Here is a 24,018-nt window from a genome sequence, read left to right as displayed (position 1 = left end):
ATTTTTATTAAAATTTGGGAATTCAAAGAAGGAATGTTATATATAGCTATCATTTACTGAGTGCCTGCTGTAATACAGACTCATTTCATAGTTGCAACTCTTTGGAATTGGTACTGTTGATCTCATTAAGAAAATAAACAGACCTTAAAAGAGGTTAAGCTCAGTACTTTGCCCACACAGCTAGTAGTTACCAAAGGTGCTATTTGAACTCAGCTTATCTAATTTGGGGGTCATTTCTCTTTCTCTCATACTGGGCTGCTTTATCCAGCTGGGGAGAGAGAGTTTTAGCCAAAGGATGCAACTCTGGGAGGCTTAGAATTCTGGTAGCTAGGATGAGTAGACCATGAGGCCCTGCAGAATAGATCTGAACCCACAGAAGGGCAACTTACATAAGCATCCTTTCTGCATTTAGACAATGATATCCACAAAGAGGAAGACATTGCTCCATCCTGGAGGTGTCAGAGCCAACCAGACTAGCATCTAGGCCTTACAGAGTGTCGCTGTTTTATACCCCCTGGGAAAATGAGTTTTAAAAATGACTCCTTTGCTCTCAAGGTCCTCATGTAATTTGAAAAGAAAGAAAATTTCAAGACAAATTCCCATGACAATAGATATACAAGAACCCATGAATACGCAAAGAAGAAAAATTCTCTTCATTATTGACAACTATAAAGTAGATATATAGGGTGAGATTGTTTGTGACCCAGATTATTATTTTGTTTAACAAGTATTTCCTACAGGATCATAGCAAGCTTCTCTAGCATTTTTCAAATATGATTGGAAGGTAGATTGGCTTTCTACTCTCATTCAGGAGTATTACTGGTTGATAATGCAAGGTGCACTTTGGTAAAGAGAGACCGGCTGACTCTAGGTGTACATCCCTGCATGTTCAACAATAGGGGGTTAAAAAAGGAAGTCCAGTCAGAGAGATCTGATCTTGGGCTGCTTCATGGTGGAGTGGGTTGCTTGTCTGCGATCTTCAGTAGGAGAGAGCATGTTCTATTGGAGATGCAGAGAGTAGGGCATGACATTTTGCGCAGGAAGGATGGCAAGGACTTTCCTCTCTGGTTGAAATGAGCCAGCCTGAGAGAACAGAGGGGACACATATCATGTAGAGGAGGGTCATGGAGACCAGAAGCTCAGAACTGTGGCCTCTGACTTCTGTCTGCACATCTCCTCATCATCCTTGTGTCAAAGCTCACATGTTCCTGGCAATCTCACCAGATCAGCTCAGGTATCCTCCTTTTTTCCTTGTACTAGAAGTTCTTTTCCCTCTCTCCTATTATGCAAGTTCTTCTTCACTCCTCCACTGGGGTTCTTATCATATGTGATCTAATATTGTAACAATTCCCACTTATGCCCTATTTTTTCTACTTGATTATAAATACCATAAGGGAGTTCCTGATCTTTTTTCCCATGATGCCTAACACAACTCCTTGTCTTTGTCTTCCCACAGCAGAACATAGGTCTCTACACAGTATATGGTGGTACCAATTCTTTAAAGAATGGAAGAATGGTAGGTGTTCATCTTTGGTGATGTGCTGACTGACTGAGGAGCAAATTTCTATCAGTTTCTGTAAAGTGTGATCTTATTCAAGCTTTGCTACAGTACTTGAAGGGGTCAATGACCTCAGGCCTTCATAGTTTTGCTGATCCTTCCCCCTTGAGACCTGAAACAACAGGGACCCTCCTGAAGAATTAGCCTCTTCCCAGATCTGAGCATGGGGCCCTCGGATATACACTTAGATTTTCCAGCTTCCAGCCAGGTTTGGTGCAGTTCCCTCTCAATCCTGAAATTCTGATCCAATGACTGATTACCTGGTCATCTTCCCAGTTTTCCAACCTGCCCTCCAGTTTCCAAATAGATGGGGCTCTAACCCTGAACATCAGTCTCCATGGCCTCTCCTGGACCTTATTGGAAAAGCTTTTCTGATTCCTTGAAACTGTCCAGGTGAATCTGATGCATCTGCTGGCCATTTCTTTTCCCCTGGTAGTCCCTTGCCTTTGCTTGGTCACAACTCCTAACCTCTGCAATGGTCCTGGACAAATGCCATGTTGTAGGCAATTTGAAACAGATTCCCACCCTGGCAGCTGCCAAGATCAAGCTGGGGGTTGGGTATGAGAATCATTAGTTTGCTGCTGAGGCATACTTGTCAGCATGGAGCATTAATAATAAAAGGTCAGAGTCTTCCATGAGGTCTGGAAGGTGAGAGTCTGCAACTTTGGCATGCACTCTTCTCTAGAGGAGTGACTCTTACCCTGGGCCAACACTTGATCCCTAGTCTTCCATGTGGGATCATAGGAAAAATCACAGTACTTTGAGGATCACCCAACCAAGATTCAAGTTTTCATTCTGTATTTGTGACCTTAGAAGAGTTGCTTAGCCTCCTTGAGTCTCACAGTCTTTTTCATTGAGAGAATGTAGACTTTTGTATCTACCCAAAAGGTTATGGTAACAATTAAATGGGTTTCCTGTCCCTGGACAGACCTTTTTTTTTTTCTTTTCAATTCACAAGTAGGAGAACTATCAATATAAGTTGGAGTTTGACCTGAAGGAGTTCTTTTCTTGGTAGCATATTTTCAGTTAGCTGATTTTTAATCTCCATCTCTAAACTGCAAACTTTGGGTGAGGTGTTACTCAGGGGCTTAGGTGAAGGGATGAGGGAGGAGGCAGTGGAAGAGATGGTCAGGGTTTCACGCAGGCCTGGGGGATGGCCCAGTATCCCACCTTGAGTTGTCCTGTCGCAGGGCCTTCACAGGTTGGGTAGGAGGAAAATGAAACCTTCCAACAGATGCCAACCCTGGCAGCCACCAAGATCCAGCCGGGTGCTCTGAGAATCCTTGGCGTGCTCTCGAGGTAGGGGGATGGTGTCAGCACTAAGCATTAATAATAAAAGGCCAGAATCTTCCATGAGCTCTAGAGAGTGAGCGTCTGGAACTTGGCTCTATTTTTAATACCAATTTTTTCTCAGCATTAGTCCCCTTTCAAATATAAAGATGACCTCAAGTGCAAAAATACGATTCCACTAAAGTGAGGGAGAACCAAAGAATTTCTAGCTGATTAGACTTGGGAGTTTTTCCTGTTACTGCTACAGTTAAATAGATATTGGCAAATAGTGTAACCTGCAGGGAACCAAACAGAGTGTGGAAGAGTCTGGCTGGTTATAATTAGAAACATACATCATTCCCTTCCCCAGAGAGAAAGAGAGTGGTATTTAAGGGGACAGTGAGGCACCATCCGTGAACAGCCTTGACTCAGCAACAGTTGAGAGCCACCTTACAAATTACTGCTCCTATGGTCAGTATACTTAACATTTTCCTCCCTAATTTTTAATAATGCACTTCAGCCTGATCTATGTGCACCTTAGAACTGAATCCAGAGGCATGTTAGCACAAGATGGTTGTATCTGAACAACAAATTACATTTGTAGTATGTAATTGTTCTATCTGCAGTTAGTAATGGGCCTGTATGTATTAATGAGAAGGATGATTATTCTGTCACTTAGGGAAAAAATGAGATAAATATATTTAAAACCCATATGTATAAAAAGACCTGTTCCTATCCCATGGTTCCAATGAAGGCAGTAGGAATATAATTTCATTATTTATAAACAACTAGATCCAATTTAGTCCTAATAAAGGAACATTGATTAAGCATCCTCTCTATGAGAGCAGAGGATGGAGGACTGGGGAGGAAGATGAACAGGGCAGGGCATCGCAGCCTAATGGCTAAGTATATGAACTTTGGGGTCTGACAAATGAGATTTAAATATCCCTCTCCTCTTTTCTAATCTCATTACCTGTGCAAGCTACCTAATCTTTCCCAGACTTGGTTTCCTTATTTGCAAAGTGGGGGTAAAAATAATACTTTTTTTTAGGTTTGTTGATATAAAAGAATGTTTAGTTACCATTAGCCAAGCATTGAGTCTATCTTGGAGGAAAGCCCCTGTGGTGGGGGCAAGCTTAAAATACAGGTTGACTCTTCCTGATCCAAATGCCTGGGACCAGAAATGTTTCAGATTTTGGAAGTTTCTTTGTTTTTTTTTTTTTTTTGTGTGTGTGTGTGTGTTGGGGGGTGGATTTTGGAATATTCATATAGACTATCAATTGAGCAACCCTAATCATAAAATCAAAAATCAAAAGCTCTGAAAGCTGAAATTTTTTTTAAAAAAAATTTTATTTGTTGTAATTAGTTATACATGACAACAGAATGCTTTTTAATTCATTGTACAAAAATGGAACACAACTTTCCATTTGTCTGGTTGTACACAATGGAGTCATACCATTCACGAATGTACCTATGGTAATGAAAGCTGAAAAATTTAAAGAATCATGTTAGCACTCAAGTTTTTAATGTTGGTACATTTCAGATTTCAGAATTTTAGATTAAGGACGTTCTCAACCTATAGGGATTTCAATAGAATATAGTAAGACCTGGGATAGTATTCTTTCACTTACAAGTCACTCTGGGGCTTAGGAACTAATTGACCAACTTTCTGGAGCTGACACCTGGCTGAGTTCTAATATGGGAAGAAGAAATAGTCAGAAGTAAAGGGCATCATAGGTACAAGGTAGATCATGCAGAAAAGCAGAGAGGCACACATCACTAGGTGAGCAAGGAGATGACCAGTGGTACTACCTACAGGTTCTCCCAGGTGCTGCAAGGCAGAAAGAAGAGCAGGTGGGGTGGGGAAATAGAGGCCGGGTGGGCCAAGGTGAGCAAGAAGCCACAAAGTGACAACTATCTAAGCAAATTAACATTTGCTCAGCAAAGTCTCTGAAGGCCCAGAGATTTTTGAAAAGGAGAAACACTGCTCAATAAAGACAAGGAGAAGAAGGCTTTGGTTTTTTTGAGTTTTGACACAAAGTTGTGTTAATGGTTCCCTGTGTTAGCTTTTCATTACTATAACAAATACCTGAGATAATTAATAAAGAGGAAAATTTCATTTGGCTCACAGTTTTGGGGTTTCAGTTTCTGGTAAGTTGGTCTTATTGCTTTGAATCTGTGATAAGGTAGTAACCATGGTTGGAGCATCCGATAGAGGAAGCTGCTCATCTCACAACAACCAAGAAGCAAAGAAAGAGGAGGAAAGGGCCAGAAAGAGGAGGAAGAGCCAGAGTCCCAATATCCTGGGCACCTTCCCGATGACCTAACTTTCTCCAACTAGGCCCCACCTCTTAAAGGCTCGTCTTACCACCTTCTAGTTGTGCCACAGGCTGGGGACCAATCCTTCAACACGTGGATCTTTGGGGACATTCAATAACTGAATTCTAGCATGCCATGTTTAATCATGAATTTATTCTGTAATATCTTAGAAATTGGAACAGGTGTGGCATTAGTCACTGTCTCAGCAGAGTTGGGCAGAGCCTGGGCTGATGTCACCATGTTGGAACATAGGCAAAGAGACTAAGCTAGAAACCTGTCTGGTGTTCTGATTGGACAAGGGAGATGACATGCTGCTTCCTAAGAGGCCCTGAGAGGTTTCTAGATTGTGGCTTCTTCTGTCTCTGTGGGGTGCGAGAACTACCTTCAGGTCCAAAGACATGCTGCATGAGGGGTCACTGGGACAGAGAGGACTGGGCAGGTGAGTAATCTTAGGTCTTAAATCCCCATGTCTTATCAGCTGGATCACAGCTGAGAAGGAAGACAGTAGAAAAATTATTATATTACTTATCTCAATGTATCAGAAATTCTCAAAGAAAAGAAACTATAGAGGTATATGTATTTGGGAACACTTGATACTTTCTATGTAAACATCTGAATGAAAGTCTTGGAAGTGATTAAAATATTATATGTACTACAAATCACTGATAAAACCTAACTTGAACAAAGGGTGGTGTGTGAGTGTATCCTTGGGATGACCCAGAGTGGGAATGGAAAGGAATTCTAGTAGTTATCTTGAAAAACAGCCTGCAATGAGCTCTGCCTTCTGGTGCTCAAGCTGCGTGTGTGCTGCATCCAGGAACTTGTTTTTAATGAGTAGAATATGCCATTGTGAGGGGACATCACTTCTGACACTTGACTACGAAAGACCCAACCTTCCAAAGACTATGACTTCCATTTTCCTAGCTCTTTACTCTCATCTGTCTCCCTCCTCCTCCCTTCTCCTTCCCTGTCTCCTGCTCCCCTCTTTCCCTCCTGTCCCCTTCCTTCTCTCTCTCTCTCTCTCTGTTTTGATTTCTTGTTGCTCACTTTAATGAAGCCCACTTCCAGGCTGGAGAGACTGAAGTGGCAAGGAATACAGAATTCCCTCCAGCCAATAGCCAGTGGGGCACTGGGACCTCATTCCAACAGCCCACAGGAACCGAATTCTGCCAACAACCGTGTGAGTGAGTTTGGAAGCAGATACTTCCCCAATCAGGTTTTAGGTAACTGTAGCCTTGGCTAACAACTTGATTTCAGCCAGAGGACTCAGATGCCTTACACCCAGATTTCTGACCCTTAGATTCCATGAAATAACTCAAATATATTGCTACAAGCAGCTAACTTTGTGGGTGATAGTTGTGCAGCAACAGATAACTAATATAGGAACTAACATTAATTGAGCAGTAGTCACCAGGGTAGTATTACACAATTTATTTTATTTAGTTCCCTATTTTACTTCTAAGAAATCTATTTAAGAATACAAAATGGTTAAGAACTTTCACTAGGTGTCAGACAACTAGGAAGTAGCAGACAAAGTTTCCAACCAGGATAGACCAATACCCAACATGTTTGCAAGTCTATGAAAGGAAAGAATTTCTCCAAATTACAGGTTGCCTGGGGGAATCAAGGGCACCCTGACATTTGCACACACTGGAAAGACTAATGTGCCTCTAGATATCTTTCCTGCTTCTTTTTTAATGCATGAAACTCAGCTTTGGGTTGAACAGAAAAAAAATAATCCACAAAATTTATTACATGCTTAAGTCATGAAGTACTTTTATTTAACATCTGGTGGTCACTCTGAAATGAAGATTTGAGATTTTTCTCCATGACAACAATGCTGTTATCAATCCCATAAAGACTGTCTCATTCACAAGTAGTGTAAGAATCACACACAGGATCTCACTGTGGAAAGGAATATGGCCTGCAAACAGAACAATGATTCCAAAGGGGATTTTAATGTCATTGCAATCTTCTCTGTCATTGATTCTGGCATCCCAGGTAAGAAAGAGCAGGCGAGGAAAAATAAAAAAGCCAGGTTGGATAACAATGGGCTAGGATGGCACTAGTCTCTGACAGCCTTTTAGCTATAAAGAGCATCACTTAACCACACCTCCAGCTGGTGGAAGAATTACTCTGAAAACACATAGCCCCAAACCGAACACTTTCAGCAAAGATAGAGCATTGCATTTTTTTGTACTTCAATATTATTATAAAATATTTTAGGCACAGAGATATGCATGGAAATCATCATAGTAATAGTACTAAAAGTATGAACTCAGCACTCTGCTTGTAAACTGTACTATTTCTAATTTTCCATATGTGCTCCAGACTTTTATCAAGAAATAAAACATTACAGATAAGTGCCTTTTGAAACTGTTTTAACGCTATTGCTTATCCAACCCTCCAAAATAACCACCACTTTGATGTTTGAGATATAATTCTCTTGTGTATTTTTACATTTTATATTTTTATCGTGTGTGTGTGTGTGTGTGTGTGTATGCACACGTGCATGCATGTAACTTAGTTTTCATGATTTTATGCTTTAGATCAAGGATATCATATTATATACAACATGTCGTGATTTGCTTTTGCATTTTTATTTTTAAAAATTTGTTTAAGAATTTGTATTGAAATTTGGATTTTCCATATTGACTCATGTAGCTCTATTTCATTAATTTCAGCTACTATTTACTTTCCTTTTTGTGGATATTATACATTTTTGGTAATCCATTCTTCCACTGAGAAGTTTGTAGTTTTTCTCATCCTTCTTTCTTACTTCCCTCCCTTCTTCTTTCCTTCCTTCTTTAGGATTCTTTGCACTTCTGCTAGTGCACAATAATGTAACGATGGAATTCTTCTACTTGGTTGGTTGTACACATGGGAAAGAGTTTCTCTATGGAAAGGTAGAGGCTGAATGGTAGAAAATGTATGTTTCCAGATTATTACATACCACCATAGTGCTCTTCAAAGTGGTACCAATTTGCATTCCTACTTTCTATTGAGACTTCACCTCTGTTTCCTCTGTGGTTTTCCTTGCCTGCTGTGGTTTTCTGAAGCAAGCCCCACTGTGGTTCTTCCCCTGAGTGCTCTCTGGATGGTTCAGGTTCTTCTTAACTGTACCACTCAGGACTGTATGAGATGAATTTGGATATGGTTTGACCCGTGAAAAACTTGATGGGATTCTCTTATCCTTTGGTTTGGTAGTGAATTTCTTCTAAGGACACATATTAAGCAACCACCTCCTCATAGCTCATTCTTTCACTGGCCCATTAAAGCACCAGTAACCTGGTGGCTGATAAAAAAAAGAGTCCTATGAATCTATGCCATTCATTCCTAGCTTTCTGCAGAATTGAAAACTTCCTGAAAATGAAATGCTACACACACACACACACACACACACACACACACACACACACACACTGTTTTCTGTGCAATTCTGAAAGGCTTTTTGGTAACTGAAGCAAATTCATTGATCTCAAGCTCATCCTGCACTGATCTATGTTGAATGATTCAGGAAGAAGGATTGAAGAACAGTTTGGTGTATTAAAATATTTCTGAACTTAGGACAGTTGGATAATTGCCCCAATGTCCTATAAGTATATAGGAGTTTTGATAAAACTTAATGTGTTTTTATGGCTGCTAATAGTTTTGTCACTGTTGTTAATATTGCTTTCATATTAAATCCCAATTACATTTCATGATACAGTAGAACAGAATAGAAAGAGAGTTTAGACTCAGGAGTCAACCTGGTCAAGTTCAACTCTGCCATTTCTTTTTGGGATGGGATATATAACTTTTGCTAGCCTGAGTTTTCTTATCTCTCAAGTGGACTCATCTTTTTCGGGGGCACGGGTACCAGAGATTGAACTCAGGGACACTTGACCACTGGGGGGATGTGAGCCACATCCCCAGCCTTATTTTGTATTTTATTTAGAAACAGAGTCTCACTGAGTTGCTTAGTGCTTTGCTTTTGCTGAGGCTTTGAACTCGTGATTCTCCTGCCTTAGCCTCCCAAGCTCTGGGATTACAGGTGTGCACCACCGTGTCCAGCCAAGTGGACTCATCTTAAACAAAGGATTTTTCTCAGGGCTAATGAAATTTATCCCAATGTTTGGAATGTGGTAAATATTTGATGTTCCTCCTGCTATACGTCTTGGCTGGCAGATCTACACAAAGAATCCAAATTTAGTGTTTCCCCTGGGTTGCTGTAGGGTTTTAATGAGATTCCATATGTGGTATTTCAGGGGCAGAATTTAACATATGTTAAATGTCCTTAAAACCAATTTTTATTATTAATTAATTAATTAACTTTAATTAGGAATGCATTTTGATTCATTGTACACACCATTTCGGCACAACATTTCTTTGGTTGTACACAATGTAGCGGCACACCATATGTACAGTTATACATGGGCACCTAGGGTAATGATGTCCATTTCATTCCACCATCTTTTCTGCCTCTATACCCCTCCCCTCTCTGCCTTTGCCCAATAAAAAAGTTCCTTAATTTTTCCCATACCCCCCATGATGGATCAGCATCCATTTATTAGAGAGAATATTTGGCTTTTGTATTTTGGGATTGACTTGCTTTGCTTAGAATGATATTCTCCAACTCCATCCATTTACCTGAAAAAGCCCTAATTTTATTCTCCTTTAATGCTGAGTAATATTCCATTGTGTATATACCTCAATTTCTTTATCCATTCATCTACTGAAGGGCATCTAGGTTGTTTCCACAATTTAGCTATTGTGAATTGAGCTGCTATAAACATTGATGTGGCTGTATCACTATAGTATGCTGATTTTATGTCCTTTGGGTATAGACTGAGGAGTGGGATAGCTGGATTGAATGGTAGTTCAATTCCAAGTTTTCTAAGGAATCTCCATACTGTTTTCCAGATGGGTTGCTCCAATTTGCAGTCCCACCAGCAATGTATGAATGTGCCTTTCCCCCCACATCCTCACCAACCCTTATTGTTGTTTGTATTCTTGATAGCTGCCATTCTGACTGGAGTAAGATGAAATCTTAGAATAGTTTTGATTTGCATTTCTCTAATTACTAGAGACATTGAACCTTTTTTCATATATTTGTTGGTCGATTGTATATCTTCTTCTGAGAAATGCCTGTTCAGCTCCTTAGCCCATTTATTAATTGGGTGTTTGTTGAAAACCAATTTTTGAAGGCTGTGTTTGGAGATCAAGCCACAATTTAATTTGGTCTATTTCAACTTTGAGTTTCTGTGCTCACAGGACTCTCTAGCTCCTCCATCAGCATTGGCTCCTGGACATCTTGTTATGATCCATTTGCTTTCTTTCCTCATCAGAGGTGCTGCTGCCTCTGAAGATCACAAGTGAATGCTTGACATTGACGAGTTGGGTTGCATACAGGTGAAAAAAAATTGTTATCCAGGGTGTTCTCTGGAGGGTTGGGGAAGCTCCTGAGTCTTCACTTGTCGTTTAAAGGCACATATTGTTTCAGACACCTGTAAAAATAATAGCCATGAATTATTTATAGATACAAATTAATGCTGCATCCATATTGAAGCAAAGCACAAATTGAATAGCTTTATCTGCCTAAGGCCTCAAATAGATTTAATAGAAATTTCCTCCCAAGCCATATATTATTTACTCTTGATATCCAATAAAAATTCACACTGGTGAATATGATGCTTCTGACACCTTTCACTTACAAACTTTAAAAAAGAGGTTTTGAGTGAGATTTGAAATGTGATTACTAAACCTGTTCCAATTCTGTCTCTGTCAACTCTGAAATTCCTGGTAAGAATTGCTTTTCTTAAGAAGAGAATCTCCATCCTGAAGGCATACATCTATGATGAGACACCATCTGTCTCCAACAAAAAATCCAAAAATGTCAGGGCTGAAGGGGACTTCAGAGTTAGTTATCCCAAGCTCCTCATTTTCTAGGTACCTGGAGAGGTGATGGAGTGACTGACCACGTTACTCAGGGAGTTACTGACCATTCAGAAGTAAGGTGGTGGGGCAACAGGTGCTGCTGGCTGCCTAACTTGTGGGCAACAGGTTGGAGGGAAAATGAAGTCCAAGCTGTTTTGTTTAATGCATCATTATATCAAACAGTAAGATTTATTTATTTCATGTGAAGGGCACATGAAAACTCTGTCATACCAAACAGAATTTCAGGCCAATGATTTTGAAACAATAAATATACCAAAGGCAAGACATATATTCTGACCTTTGTTTGCATTGAATTAAGCCAGGCCATTCTGTGAGGTGGTATCTGGCTAGCTAGATAGCCAGGTAGATAGATAGAGGAGAGAGGGATATATATATAAATCCATCCACTGACCAATCAAATGCCACCAAAGAGAAAGGAAGAAGGGGTAGGGAAAGACATGGATTAATTGTCAATTTGTAGATTTTTCAATGGCTTCTGAAATTTTTTCTAAAATTGTAATGGAAATGTGGGGTTTTTTATCATAGTCCCACTGAGGCATTTTAATGGAAAAAGATAAGGTTTTCCATCTTACTGACTTTACTGACTTTGCCTACGGGAAATCTGCCATTCATATAAGCATGTTAGTGACATCAATAATAAAACCACTACCAGTAATTCAGCCTGGCAGATTGTAGATCTGTCTGTGAGGCCAATGACATTCTAAGTACCATTGACTCATTCTCTTATAAATCCCAGGAGAGTGAGGACAAAGTTCCTATCCCAGAGGAGTTAAATATTCAGTTTTTAGATTATGGAAAATCAGAAGGGGAGCAAAGGCAATATTTGACAATCAAGATTCTAAATGATTTTGATGGGCTAGATTCTGAGCCAAAATAAAGCAGAGATACAAAAATATGTGAAATTCTGTCCTCAGATATAAAAACAAAAAAAAAATTACTCATTACAAGATAGAGGAGTCCTGAGTTGCAGGGAAGATCTTGAGGGGTAGATTATTTTTCTAAGGCTGCCGTGACCAAGTGCCATGCACTGAGTGGCTCAAACAATAGCAATTTATTGCCTCACACTTCTAGAGGCTAACGTGTGAGATCCAGGCATCTCTAGTGTTGGTTCCTTCTGAGTGCTGTGAGAGAGGATCTGTTCCACCCCTCTGTCCAGCTTCTTGGGATTTGCAGACAATCATGATGTTCCTTGGCTTTTAGAAGTATCACCCTACTCTCTATCTCCATTAGCACACAGGTAAAACACCTTTCTCCAAATATCCCCATTTAATGAGGAAATTTGTCATATCGGACCATCCCTAATAACCTCAGCTTGAGTTAACTAATCACATCTGCAATGACCCTATTTGCAAATAGTTTCACATTCTGAGGAAATGGGGGTTAGGATGTCAACATTCAAATTGTTTCAAGGGCCAAGAAGGAAGGGATTCAACCTGTTAACAAGGGCCTCTCAAGACCTAACCCACAGCTTAGGTGATATTTATAAACTAATTAATAGAGGCTAAGTCTAGCAATATTTGACTGCATTTGTTAGAAAATGTCCTGTAAATTCTGTGGGAGAATGATTCCATAAGACTCTGAACTTGGAACAAGTTCATTGTCCACTGGATAATGAAATATGACCAGATAAGGGCATGCCACATGGACTATGGGGAAAGGCCTGGAGGTGTTTTGACCCCAAAGAAGAGAAAAAAAGGGAGAAAACAAGGGACAAAGTTATCTTCAATAGAACCACACAAAACAACTATGAGATGTTTTCACAGCTTGGAAGTAAGATTATTACCAGAGTAAAAAGTCTGGAGAATGGGATTTGAAACAGCACAATGTGGGAATGAAAGGCCCAAGCTTTGGACCCAGCTAACCAGGATGGAAGCTCATGGATCCCTAGCAGCTATGTGGACAAATTACCTATGTCTCTGTCCTTTTGTTTTCTTGTCTAGACAATGGGAATACCCAAACCTAATATTGGTGTAGTGAGGGTCACATGAATTAATACAGGTAAGGAGTTTAGAACAGAAACTGACATTAGTGTCATTTGTAGAAACTAGATTGCTGAGGAAAAAAGAAGGTGGTTGGGGAGAGGCAATGGAGTCAGGTCATAGGTCTGATTGTTATAACAAATAAAGCTGCTGCTTCCTGGTTGTGTGTAATCTTCAAAGAATGTGTTCACAGCAGGAGCATCTGCTTGGTCTTAGGAAAAGGAAGTGCAGACATGGAGTAGGTGGGAATAGTGGCACCCAGCACTACAGAGGCAGAGGAGCTAAGCGTGGCCAGAGGTGGCTCTATTGTGAAGTCCCAATGAGGTGGCTCATTATCCTTCAGAATCCACTTATGACTCCATGCTTACCAAGAAAACTCCTATTAAAAATTTCCTTTTATTTTAAATTTTTGTCAAAGAAATCCCCACATAACATAAAACTTCCCATTTTAACCATTTTTAAGTATACAGTTCAGTAGCATTAAGTATATTCACACCATTGTACAATCAGTCTCCAGACTGTTTTTTTTTCTTCTTTTTTTATAAAATATGAAACTCATGGACAATAGATCCCCATTTTCTGCAGTAGCAACCATCCTGGGACTTTCTGTCTCTATGAATTTGACTATTCTAGATACCTCACATAAATGGAATCCTTCATGTCTTTTTGTGTCTGGTTATTTCACTTAACATCATGTCCTCAAGGTTCAGCCATTCTGAGGCAATGTCAGAGTTTCCTTTTGTAAGGCTGAATCATATTTCATGGTATGCATGTAGCAGCAAACTGCTATTAATTTTATCTCCTGAGCATCACAAAATTTGCCCAATATGGACAATGAACAGAACAGGACCATTTTGGTGGCTGGAGAGGGAAAAGAGGTCAGAGTTGATTTTAGCCTGGGTTCCCTAGTAACAGAGTGTGAGGGAAAGGCTGATGTGTGACTACTGGGTTTGGGGTAGGGGTCTCAGGAGTAAGGCAGAGAAAGAAACAGAGCCAATACTAGGATAATGCACTGAGTAGTGTTAGATGCCAAGTGCTGCTCCTCGCTGAACTCTGAGGACCTGAGAGACCCAGGGATAAAGGAGTGGACTTCTGAGAAATATTAAAATGTGTCTCAGGACTGTGGACAGGAGAGAGAGGGAAGGATTTATCCTGAGACCTATCTTCCATGGTTAAAGTTTCACCCTATGGTGTTAACTTCCCACACTTTAGTGTTGCATGCAGGTAGACTCTAGGAAGGTTTTTTGCAGAGTTTACAGATGCCTAGGTTGAAGAGACACAGGCACAGGCAGGAGGAAGGCAGTGTTGGGGGAGGTTGAAGGAGACTGGAGCCCATGCTAAGCTGGTTGCTGCAGCCATAGTTAGAACAAGAACGGTGAGGCCAAAAGCATCAGAAGGGGTTCAGGAGAAGTGTCTGGTATAGAAGATGAGGCAGGGTATCCTACATGGACTGGCAATGCTCCAGTCACATCATGGGTAATTGCTAATGCAACCCTTGCACCAACTACAGATGTTACCAAGTCTTAGAGAGGTTAATTAGCTTGCACAGAATCACACAATTAAGAAATACAGGGGCCATGTTTGGATCCACAACAGATTCCATCTTAGTACTTTTGTACTGAGAAACAGAAACCTGTTTTACAAGCAGTATACTCTATTATTGGACTAGACTTAACTTTGTCCACAACAAAGTCAGGGAGACAATGAGTTTTGTGAAAGAAAAGTTTTTCACTAGTTGGCTAAGTTTCAGGAGATGAGAAGCCCAAGATTCAGGGATATTTATGGAATAAAGAAGCAGAGTGGTTTAAGAAGCATAGGAAAAATGATTGGAGGTGAAGCAAACAGTGGCCTGCACATGCATAATAGAACTCCATGGCTCTTCATAGAACATATGCAGCAAATGGCGATGTTAGCATGATCTGAGGGTGGAGTTTTTGCCTTTCACCCTAGGTCACATTTTCACCCACTAGACTTTTGCACAGTCTCAAGTGAAGGGTCAGTGGCTTCCACAAAGCAGGCTTCAAGTCCCTGGAAAGTAACCTAGGTAACCATTGTCATCAGAGGAGACAGCAACAAGACTTCAGAGGTGTTATCTTCAACAGAGCTGCTAGGAGACTAATATACTGCTCAGCCACATGACCTCCAGAATCAGTGATTTCAAAAGTCAACTCAAAACAAGTGAAGTAACTGTGTTTATTCAGGTTTTCCCTTGGTTTCCGTGTTTTGTGAATGCGTTTGAACCAAACTTGTAGATTCTGGGTTCCTGGCTAAGTTGAGTTTCTAGACCTACAAATCTGAGTGAGGACCAGAATCTGAAATAAAGTGACCTCAATGGGGGACAGTCCTGGTTGACTTCTCTCTGTGAAATCTCTACCTCATCTCTCTCAGTCAGTCTTAAAATATTTGCAAGACTCTCAAGACCTGTTTTGAGTTGCTCCAGAGGATGTAGGTTACTGAAAGCAAATTGAGCTCTATATAAGGTTTCATAACCAGAGGCTATCTAAGGAAGTGAAACCATTGGTGTTAAAAGACCTGGGCAGGTCATGGCAGCACTAATTTCTATGAACAGAAGGTCTTGTCACTGAGCTGGAACTCTTTAACTCATTTCATCAAGGAAAACCATATTCTCCTTTCTGGTCATGAAACTCATTTCATCAAGGAAGACCTGAGTTGCTATGCCCCACAGCCCTCCTATCTTTCATTTATCCTTCTTTTCCATCCCTCCACCCATTCTTTTCTTCTATCCATTATTCCTTCTCTCTTTTCTTTTACCTTTCTATCACCTACTATTTCATCTTTACTCCCCTCTTACAAAATGCCTCTGTCATCCTTCCACCCGCCTCATCATTTATGTTTGGTGGCAAGCAATAGACACACAGTCTAGCCCATCTGAGCCAGAGAATTTCAGGAAAGGATATTAGGAAGCACAAAGAATAAGTAATAAGATTTTAAAAATCAGACTTGGAAGTAGAACATTTTAAAATAATGGAGCGTCTGATTTCTTCAGATGGACTGAACAAAACCCAACAGATTTTTTTTTCTTCTATCCATACATACTTTAATAGGAAACAAAGTTCCAGGAAAACATAAATGGTCCATCAACTTATGCATAATGCTCAACTGCCTGGTATGTGTAGATTAGTGAGAGTTAGGATTTGGTAGAACATCTCTGCAAGGGACTTTCAGCTTCTAGGATGGGGATGCAGGTCTTTTCCCAGCACCCAAGTGGTGGGGTGGACAGGTACATTCCCAAAGGAAATCAAGGAACAGTTATGAAAAATAAAAAAAAAGATGCCTGGTGGCCAAGATATTATTAAAGGATTGTTCTATGGTGCTTTTAAAAACAATTTCCCCCCATTTATCCTCTTAACCTTACAATGAGAAGTCATCGTTCCCGTGATCCAGTTTTTCCTGGTGGTGGTCTGGGGCAGTGAATTATATTTGCTTCTAATGACAATATATCATACAGCACCTTATAATCTATCACACACGTATACACTCATTATCTCAATTATATTCGCTCTGTGTTATGAGATGAGTTGTGTACCTACCTCCATAAAAATTTTCTTATGTTGAATTGCTAACCCCCAAACCTCAGTATGCGAATCTATTTGGATATATGGCATTAAAATATATGATTAAGTTAAAATGAAGCTGTAATGCTGAGCTCTAATCCAATCTGACTAGTGCCTTTTTATGAAAAGGAAATTTGGATGCACAAAAATCCAGGATGTGGATACAGAAAAAACTGTGTGAAGATACAGGGAGAGGACAATCATCCATAAACTGAGGACAAACGCCTCATAAGAAATTAACCCTTCCAATGCTGATCTTGGACTCCCAGCCTCCAGAACTGTGAGAAAATAAATTTCTGTTGTTCAAGTCCCTCAGTTTACAGGACTCTGTCATGGAGCCTAGCAAATTAATACTCTCTATATGTAATGACCACTAATGGTCGGTAGGGAAACCAAGAAGTAGAAAGGCCATGATATTTGTTAAAAGTTCTACAGCAAATAAATAGCAGAGAAGCCACATCCTTGATTCCTATTCAGTTTTCTCTCAGTTACACCATCCTATTTCTTTCCTTTCAACTACAGTCATCCTGTTGCAGGATATGAACTCTGACTTCCCCCAGTCCCACAACAATGTTCTTCCACATCAAACCCTAAGCTCATGGAAGCAGTAGAAAGAGTTAGTGGTCTTCTTGTATGTGTACACTGTTCAGGGCGTTTATGTCCCTAATCATCAACCTGGTACATTCTTTTTTCAAGGTACTTCCTCTTTTCATTCCCTCTAGTGCTGGTAAAATAAGACAAGCCTTGAACCCAGTGACTGCTATTGACAATCAGAACAGCTGATGTGGTAGGTACTCTCAAGGATTGGATTGCTCCCAAGTGTGCAATATGGAGCTTTAAGTGAATTTCATGTATTTCTGATTTTAACGAGGAATCTTATTTCAATAGTGATTAGCCATCTGGTTGAAAAAAAAGTCATAGTAAATTTGATGATGTCTCTATTTAGATTATATTCAACAAATAGTAACATTAGATTAAAGGGGAACTTGGTCAGCCCAAATGATACTGGGTTTATAGTGCAAATCATATTACATCCTGTAATCTTATCCTCACTAGTTTAACCTCTTGCTCACATCCAAATTGTACATTTTTAATTGGGGTAGGCCAGGTGTATTTTATTTATACATAAAGAACCACTCTAGAAGGGGCTTTGAGATACCAGCTAATGAAATGAATCCCCTTTATGCTCCTCATCGTCTACTTGTGTATCCAACATCTCAGTGTTTCTTTTGGCTTTGACCTCTGTTGCAGCCAATTCTTTTTCCTAACAAGCTACCTCAAACAATAAATGTGAACTTCTCCCAATTTGGAAACTTATATTTCAGACTATAACGTTGATCCAGATGGATTGCTCCTCAGTTTTATTACGATGTGCAGGAACATATCCAGCAGGATAATTTGTTACTTGTCACACACACATGGTCCTGAAATGACTGGTGTGTTCCTGGACCTGGAGGCTCTGGGTTGTATTTGCAGATGACTTCGTTAGGACTATAGCCCCACCAAAGCACAGAATTACAGAGATATGTTTTAGAATCTGCTGAAGGATTCTTAGTACATTCATATTTTTCTTTCTTCCAGGGCAATGCCTAGTACATAATGCTTCTCAACCAAAAAAATAATGCTTATTGATTCTGACACCACGGAAGACAAATTGTCCCAACATTCAGAGACGCAATGCCATGAACGAAAGAAACAGTAATCTGAAGAGTAGAAGTCATAAAAACAAAGATTGATCTTAAGGAAAGGTGAGTATTTGTTTGAATTCAATAACATAACCCCCATTTTCTCCACTGACATCTGCCACATAAATCATGCTCTCTGTACACTTAGTACAATTTTAACAAGAAAAAAATAGTTTTTGTGAAGATGTTCAGTGGATTGAGACATTGAAACAGAAAAGTTTGTTTGCATAGTTTTATCTAGCTGAGTATTAGACAAATACTCAAGGCAAATGCTGGAAAGACACATAAAATATTTCTAAATCTTTAAAAGTGTTTGTTAGACTCCCAATGTCAGGACAAGCAAGTCATTGATGGTTTTGTTTAATAGTGTTCCTCTGTCTACGTAACTCTCATTACAAATTACCAATGTGAATTAAAAAGCTTCATGAGATATATGCATATAAAAATATAAAAGATTTTGCTTTTGTATATAATCCCATTTCCCTGATTGGAGGTGGAGTGTATACAGAGTGGAGAATTGACTCTTATTGTTTAATGGTAACATTATCATGTTTATTGAGATGTAGATTATAAGGGATCCGGCAGATGGGCTGCAGAATGTTCTTATACATAGTTCATGGTGCTTGAATCCATGGAGCTAGTATGGAATTATGTTCAAGAGAGAAGGGTTCCAAAGTCAAGGTTTTGAGGAAGAAACTTAGGAAGGCTTTGATGGGTATTCATGTTCAAATAATTAGAGGAAGAGTTTGATGAAAGCAAAAAAAATATGTGTATAAATTCTTAGGTGCACAAATTCTTGGTGAATAATCACAAAAAAGAACAGAGTACTATAGCTAAATATGTGTAAGATCTGGCCAGTGAGGGTCTTGTGGAAAATAGGGTGGTGCCTGGATGGGCCAAATCCTTCCAAAGGCTGTTCACCATCAGCAGGCCTCCTGTTGTAACATTTCCAAATATTTTCAAAACAGCATTTTTACCAAGTTATCTCAGCTAGGAAGTAATTTCGGGTAAATTAAAATGGGAAGTAAAAATCAAACCAGAGTTGATCCCTGTACAATTGTAAAATATGTATTTGTGCACATGCACATCATCTGTTATTTTCAAAACAGAAACATGTAATAATAATTTATGCACAGCTTTTTGGTCAAGGATATATTTCCCCAGTGTAATTTTAATTGTTCAGTAGTGTTCAGAACCATGAAGTGATTTATTCAACTAATTCTCTCTTGTTGGAAATCTACAATATTCCAGGGTTATGATAAATTATTCTGTATTGAACAACTTTACAACTAAATCTTGTGTGTGTGTGTGTGTGTGTGTGTGTGTGTGTGTGTGTATGTGAGATGCTGGGGACTGAAATAACAAAATCTTTGTGTTTACCCCAGGAAGGAATTTTTTTTTAAATGGAAATTCTGGAACAAAGTATATACATAATTTTAAGTCTTATGATTGATACTGCCAAATTATCCTTCAGAAATATCTTATCGAAATTTATTCTCACCTGTAATGCATGAGCACTCTTGTCTGCTAATATCTCTGCCAGTAGGAGTATTATAGTTTAAAAGTTACAGGTAATATAGTTATATTCTTCCACTTTGCATAATAGCCAAGAAATGGAAACAACTTAAGTGCCCATCAACTGATGAATGGATAAAGAAAACGTGCCACATATATACAATGGAATGCCAATCAGACATAAAATGAATGAAATCTTGTCATTTGCAATAATGTAGATGGAACTGGATGGTCACTTATGTCAAGTGAAATAAACCAGGCATAGAAAGAGAAGTATGCATGATTTCACTCATACATGGAGTATATAAAAAAAAAAGTCGATGTCATAGAAGTTGAAAGTAGAATGATGGTTTACCAGAGTTTATAGAGTGCAGAGAGGAAGGAGGGAGAGGTTGGTCAATGAAGATAGGAGTAAGAAGTTTGGTGAGCTATTGCGTGTCAGGGTGACTGTAAATAACACTCATACACTGTGCATTTCAAAAACCTACAAGAAGGGGTTTTGAATATTTTCACCATAAAGAAATGATAATGTTTGAGGAAATGATATGTCTGATCTAACTTAAACATGATACAAGGTACATGTGTTAACCAGCTTTTCATCTCTGTGACCAAAATACATGACAACAACTTAGAGAAGGAAAACTTTATTTTAGCTCAGAGTTTCAGAGGCTTAGTCCATAGTTGGCTGGTTCCATTGTTCTGGGCCTGAGGTAAGGCAGAGCATTTTGGCAGAAGGGTGGGGCAGAGGAGTGCTGCTCTACTGTGATCAGGTAAGAGAGATGAAAGGAGAATAGGGCTACAGAGAAGGTGCATGCTTGTAGGGTGCACCCTTTTAAGGTCCACCCCTAGTGACCCACCTTCTCTAGCCATGCCCCACCTACCTAGAGGTGCTACCCAGTTAGTCCGTTCAAACTAGGATTAATTGATTAGACTATAGCTATCATAATCTAATCATGTCACCTCTGAATGTTCTTGCATTAACACAGGAGCCTTTGTGGGACACCTCATAGGCAAACCATTACTATATATATGTACTGAATTATCACATGGTATACCATTAACATGTATTTTTTTATGTTTCATTAAAATTAATTTATATCTAAATAAATAAAATACCACAATAATTCTGCCAGATAATTTCCATTGAATGTGCAGTTTCTGCATTTAAATAGAAACAATCCTGACAATTCTCTCCCTCAACAGACACACATACATGCACACAGAGGCATGGGTAACCACAACTAGAATAGACCAGACCAGCACCATTAGTGAGCTACAGTATAGACTAGTGCAGTGGTACTGAGCATGACCAGAGGGTTTATTATGATCTCTTTGCACACACACAGGAATACAACAGTGGCAGGGCCTGATGACTCCTGACAGCAGTTCATATGAGCTATTTCAACAACTTCTGGGTGACGAGAATGCTTGCACTTCTCACTGATTTTTGTTTCTAGTTAATGTGCATGAAGATCATCAACTAGTTATCATATCCCCATTTCCCATCATGGACATGTATCTCTGTGTGTGGGGGGGTTATTTTCTGTGTGGGGTTCCCTGGAGGAGGGCAAGGGCTTATGCAGAATTGATGACAAGAATTCTAGAAAACAGTCTAGGATAAAAATTGAGAGAAAAGCTAGGAGTATAAGGTAAAGGAAAAAGAGAAGTGCTGGTGGACATGACGAGGAGAGGCAAACATCCCATTCTTCTCCTGGGCACCTGAATTGCCCATTTTTTTCATTTTGATATAAGCATGTGACTGTCTAACTAATGGACTGTAAGTGAAATTAGCACTACCTGGATGATGGGTTTGGTTTTGTGTTGTTTTGTTTGCAGTTCTGGGGATTGAACTCAAGGTCTCATACATGCTAGACAAGCACTCAGCCACTGAGTTACATTCCCAGCCCTCTTTAAATTTTATTTTGAGACAGAATATCACTATGTTGTCCAGGATGGGCTTAAAGTTGGGATCCTATTGCCTCAAGGCTGTCAATTTTGAATTGCCAAAGTGCAGCAACATCAGTGTCTTGGACCACGGACTATCTAAACGGAGATGTTGGAGCATCAGTCCACCTGGGCCCTCAGCATCTAGTAGAACAGAACTCTCTGCAACCTGTGTTGGTTATAAGTTGTTGTTTATGATTAAGCAACAAACCATATTGCCATAAGCCACTGAGATTTAGGGACTGATTTTTTGTAGTTTACTTAGTCTAGTTTAACTCATACAAAGGTCACAGGGAAGAAAAGGTAGGAAATTTATAAATATTGGTACAATCTTCCTTGGGAACACTATATGTAAAAATGTTTGAGACAGAATGTCTTTGGGGAACCTTTCTCATGAGGCAGTCACTTCATTACCCCTGAATTATGGTTTGGAATCACTGGCCTGAACATAAACAATGACCATGTCTAGACTGGAAAGGCTATTGTGATGTAGGTAGATCAGACAACTTTAGGAGGCAGCTACTCAAAGTAGAGCTACTGGTTCAGCTCAGAATAAATCAGGGGCTCTTAAGCTTCTAAACTCAAAGTATCACCAGTTTTCCAAGAATAAAAGGAAGAGATGACACCAGAATGAATTCAATGTCCTAAAGGCATTAAGTAAGGTGTAAAAGAGAGTTTTCAGATGGACACTTCGAGACTTGAAAGTAAAGAAAAATACTAAACCTGAGTGTCTTTCTTTTCTGGGAAAAGAGTTTTGTGTTTGGATATTTGCAGAAGTTTCACATTCCCCCCCCCCCACAAGTGAAACTCCCTGGGGATTTCAAACAGCAGGAAGTTCAGTGGAAGGCTCCAATTAACCAATTAATATGAGTGAGTGCTGAGCAGAAACTAGTAGATTAGACGAAGAGAAAAATCACCACAACCCTGAATTAATGGGTTTACATAAATCAGGTTGGAGAAACAAAAACCAAATTTTGTTTTAGTTTTTGATGTGTGGGCAGATGCACAGAAGCAGAGTTTTAATGAATTGTGTTTTATAAAGAACAACCACAGGCTGCCTGGGAAATTTAGCAAAGCCATGTCCTCAAATGTCAGGGTATTCTTCTTTTTGTTATCGGAATACTCAGAGCTTCTTGTTATAAGTCACAAATACTTGGATTCCTTCTGATAATCCTTTGTTAAATTCTACTTTGTTGCATAAGAAATTAGGAGGTTAAGGAAATACAAATCAGTTCTTCTAAACTAAATAGATGTCTTTCCTGATTTTAAACCTCGTGCAATCTGTTTGGGGTATAGTAATTATTTTCAGTATTGCAATTAGTAAAATTTTTTATCAAAAAAACTCCCATGTAGAATGCAACTGCTCATCATTATATTGGATTGGTTAAGTAGGTATGGTGGTAAATTTTATATGTCCACTTGATCCGGCCACAGGATGCCCAGATATTTGGTCATACATTGTTCTGTGTGTGTCAGTGAAGCTGGATGTTTCTGGGTGAGATGAACATTTGAGTAAAGCAGAAGGCCCTCCCAAGTGTTCGACCCACTGACAGCCTGCAGGGAGCACAATAGCTGACCCTCTCTGGAGGCCTAAGGAGAACTCCTCCTGCCTGAGTGCCTTGAAGAGGACTGTCAGCCTTCCCTGCTTTTTGAACTTGAACCAAACATTGGTTTTTATCTGAGTCTTGAGGCTGCCAGGAGCTAGCCTGTCACTTTGATTCTTCTGCTTCTCAGAGCTTTGGATGGAGATAGCAACTTATACCATTGACTTTCCCTAGTCCCAAACTTTCTAATCACAGATCCTGGGATTTACTAGCCTCCATAGTCATATGAGCCAATTCCTCAAAATACATTTCTTTCTTTTTTATATATCCATTTGCTTCTCTGTAGAGCCCTGAAAGAAACATAGGAAATAACACTGCATCACATGGAGGATCACAATGATCTTCAGTAATAAGCAAACAGAACATTTAAAATAAAAAGTACATTCTTGGACTTCCCACTCTTCATTGGACATTGGTAATACCAAGAGAGACTGCTTCGAGTTTTGCTTCAGAGCTTGTATGTTCTTTACTTAATGTTAATAATTCCCAGAGAATGTACTCAGTGTTAATTTGTTGTTCCAGAACAAAATAATAGCTAATGAACAGAAACACCTGATGTTTTTCCTTTAACCAGCAGGTCCAATAATATCAACTCCTCTCTGTAGTTAAGAAGTGTGAATTAGTTTTTGCTTG

This window comes from Callospermophilus lateralis, chromosome 3 (assembly GCF_048772815.1).
Source record: "Callospermophilus lateralis isolate mCalLat2 chromosome 3, mCalLat2.hap1, whole genome shotgun sequence".
Taxonomy (NCBI): domain Eukaryota; kingdom Metazoa; phylum Chordata; class Mammalia; order Rodentia; family Sciuridae; genus Callospermophilus; species Callospermophilus lateralis.
This window is presented reverse-complemented; position numbering follows the sequence as displayed.